At 37.3% G+C, this 3,712-nt stretch overlaps 1 long non-coding RNA gene across 1 annotated transcript in view; it reads right to left on the reverse strand.

Annotated features, from left to right (window-relative positions):
* The window catches only part of LOC111086181, a 22,112-nt gene extending 21,485 nt beyond the window's left edge, over window positions 1-627 (reverse strand). Inside the window, exon 1 of the long non-coding RNA XR_002610935.1 lies at window positions 582-627. This is a non-coding gene — a long non-coding RNA (uncharacterized LOC111086181). The remainder of the gene's footprint in view (window positions 1-581) is intronic.
* Window positions 628-3,712: the final 3,085 nt, after the last annotated feature.

Below are 3,712 nucleotides of genomic sequence, written 5' to 3' on the forward strand. Positions count from 1 at the left end.
CATTTCCCTAAACTCCGTGCTACAGATAATTTTTTACAACAAGATCAACCTGCTGTGATGGTTGTCATTTCCCTAAACTCCGTGCTACAGATAATTTTTTACAACAAGATCAACCTGCTGTGATGGTTGTCATTTCCCTAAACTCCGTGCTATAGATAATTTTTTACAACAAGATCAATTTGCTGTGATGGTTGTCATTTCCCTAAACTCCGTGCTATAGATAATTTTTTACAACAAGATCAACCTGCTGTGATGAATGTTTTTTTCACTAGGCCCCATTACAGAATTTCATCAAAGCGACAAAGAAGAAAAATAGTTATTGCATTTTCAAAACATTCGTTTTTCATCCACAATCATTTATGTAGTAACAACAAAAAAAGTCAATTTATAACGGATAAAAAAAAACGTACATTAACTCGTTAATAATTTGTTTGTTTGTTTGTTTGTTTGTTTTGAATTTCGCGCAAAGCTACACGAGGGCTATCTGCGCTAGCCGTCCCTAATTTAGCAGTGTAAGACTAGAGGGAAGGCAGCTAGTCATCACCACCCACCGCCAACTGTTGGGCTACTCTTTTACTAACGAATGGTGGGATTGACCGTCACATTATAACGCCCCCACGGCTGAAAGGGCGAGCATGTTCGGTGGGACGGGGATTCGAACCCGCGACCCTCAGATTGCGAGTCGAGCGCCCTAACCACCTGGCCATGCCGGGCCAACTCGTTAATAAAACAACAAATTAATATTTTCGCTGACTATAAATATATTTTACTTTCGACAGCGAACAGATAATGTCCATTCACGTGAAGTTATGACGTCAGAATAGTCCTTGATCGAGGTTAGCTGTAGCCTCAAAACAGATCAACATCAAAGACAAACCGAAATGTACAGATTTAACTATCCTCACATATTCTTCTCAATTGATCCCCATTGAATGCTCATATTTCTGAAAGTTTTTCAGCATTTGGAACTAATGGGAATCAATTTCCAAAAAAATAAATAAGTAAATTCTCATTCCGTCAGATATTTGGATTTAACGTTTTCACATTAAACTATGTCTAGTACAGATTGAGCTAGGCCTTAAATGTTATCACATCAAACTGTATCTAGTACAGCTTGGGCTAAGCCTTAAATGTTATCATATCAGACTATCCCTAGTACAACTTGAGCTACGCCTTGATTGTTATAACATCAGACTATATCTAATACATCTTGGGCTAGGCCTTAAATGCTATAACATCAGACTATATCTAGTACGGCTTGAGCTGGGCCTTAAATGTTATTACATCAGACTATATCTAGTACGGCTTGTGCTGGGCCTTAAATGTTATCACATCAGACTATCCCTAGTACAGCTTGAGGTACGTCTTGAATGTTATAACATCAGACTATATCTAGTACAGCTTGAGCTAGGCCTTAAATGTTATAACATCAGATTATCTCTAGTACAGCTTGAGCTGGTCCATAAATGTTATAACATCAGATTATCCCTAGTACAGCTTGAGCTAGTCCATAAATGTTATAACATCAGATTATCCCTAGTACAGCTTGAGCTGGTCTATAAATGTTATAACATCAGATTATCCCTAGTACAGCTTGAACTAGACCTTGAATGTTATAACATGAGACCATATCTAGTACAGCTTGAGCTAGGCCTTGAATCTTATTAGATCAAACTTAATACGACTTAGATGAGTCTTAAATTTCATTACATCAAAGTAAATCTAGTAGACTGAGCTGGGTCTTAAATGTTATTCCATTAGCAATAGACCATGAAGAGTAGATAATAGCATAAATGCTCCTATGAGCAGGATTTCATTCTTAACACACATACAGGTAAATTTTACTATATATGTAACAAAAAAGTTTACAAATAATCTACAGTTTACCTTGGCACACCAACCGCCTAACTATCCCCCACACCCCTCACCACACAAACATATATATATATATATATCCTCCTCAATCAGTATGAAATGAGGAGTAAGAAATCAGAAAATACATAAAAAAGTATCATACTATACAACCCTGCAGAAAAATACTAAAAACAGAAAGGAATGAATACACAAGTAATTAAAACATTGAGGTATATCAATATATGTTCAGAGTGTCAGAGGAACAATAAGGTATTTCAAGACATGTTCAGAGTGTCAGAGGAACAGTAAGGTATTTCAAGACATGTTCAGAGTGTCAGAAGAACAGTGAGGTATGCCAAGATATGTTTAGAGTGTCAGAGGAACAGTAAGGAATTTCAAGACATGTTCAGAGTGTCAGATGAACAGTGAGGTATTTCAAGACATGTTCAGAGTGTCAGAAGAACAGTGAGGTATGCCAAGACATGTTCAGAGTGTCAGAGGAACAATAAGGTATTTCAAGACATGTTCAGAGTGTCAGAGGAACAGTAAGGTATTTCAAGACATGTTCAGAGTATCAGAAGAACAGTGAGGTATGCCAAGAGATGTTCAGAGTGTCAGAGGAACAGTAAGGTATTTCAAGACATGTCAGAGTGTCAGAAGAACAGTGAGGTATGCCAAGAGATGTTTAGAGTGTCAGAAGAACAGTGAGGTATGCCAAGATATGTTCAGAGTGTCAGAGGAACAGTAAGGTATTTCAAGACATGTTCAGAGTGTCAAAAGAACAGTGAGGTATGCCAAGAGATGTTCAGAGTGTCAGAAAAACAGTGAGGTGTGCCAAGACATGTAACAGATTCACAAGTGGCTAAAAGTGAGATCAATTGTCCCAATCGAAGGCCGGAAATTAGAAGCATAATCGTTTATAACAAAATATTGACATTTCATTACACTAATCAACAAACCTTTTCTATTGAGATGTTCTGAGAGGACCTGTGTCAAGGAACTTTCGATCAGGTTCATACAATAATGCTAGTAACATCAGTCGACTGATGGATGAGCGTTGTCTTAAGATACTTCAGACAATAGACAAGCGGCTGACTGAACGTATAGAAATTCATTAAGACGTACACCTTTCTTCAATGATGTACTTTTTGTTTTGATTGTTGAATATCACGCAAAGCTATCTGCGCCAGCTGTTCCTAATTTCAGACTGATAAACTATAGGGAAGGCAACTAGCTAGCACCATCCATCTCCAACTCCTTGGGCTACTATATTCAAATAGTAGGATTCGACTGTCAGTCTTTCAACGCACCCACGGCCCTCACTGGTGTGTACTAAGTATCTGATTGTATGAGAAGATGGGTCAGCCATATGTTCGTAAAGCAAATGTGGTTCTAAATATGATAAATGCGCTTTTATTATGGAATTGTGCATCTATCGTAGTACAATGTTGCACTTTATTAATATTCGAATAACTTCAAAATGATACTATATAAATATTTCTGTAATAACTAATTCCTCCTTTTTATTCCCGTACTTAATATTAGTTTCGTTTTTATTAGGCCGTCAAGAATTTTTTTTAGATGAAAAAAAAACAAACCGAACAACCTATATATCAAAACAAAACATTTATTAAATGAAATAGTCTCCATTCTTATCGATGAATGCTTTTCCATGTCGATGTCTTCTTTAACACCTTCCACATTTGCATACGTTTTCCCATTAAGATGGTGTTGCAGCGAACGAAAAAGATGGTAATCTGGTGGTGCCATATCTGGAAAATATGGTGGGTGTGGGAGAACTTCCCAACCCAACTCCATATTCTTGTGTTGCACCAAACGTTCCACATGTGGACGTGCA

This window comes from Limulus polyphemus, unplaced genomic scaffold (genome assembly GCF_000517525.1).
Source record: "Limulus polyphemus unplaced genomic scaffold, Limulus_polyphemus-2.1.2 Scaffold904, whole genome shotgun sequence".
Taxonomy (NCBI): Eukaryota; Metazoa; Arthropoda; class Merostomata; order Xiphosura; family Limulidae; genus Limulus; species Limulus polyphemus.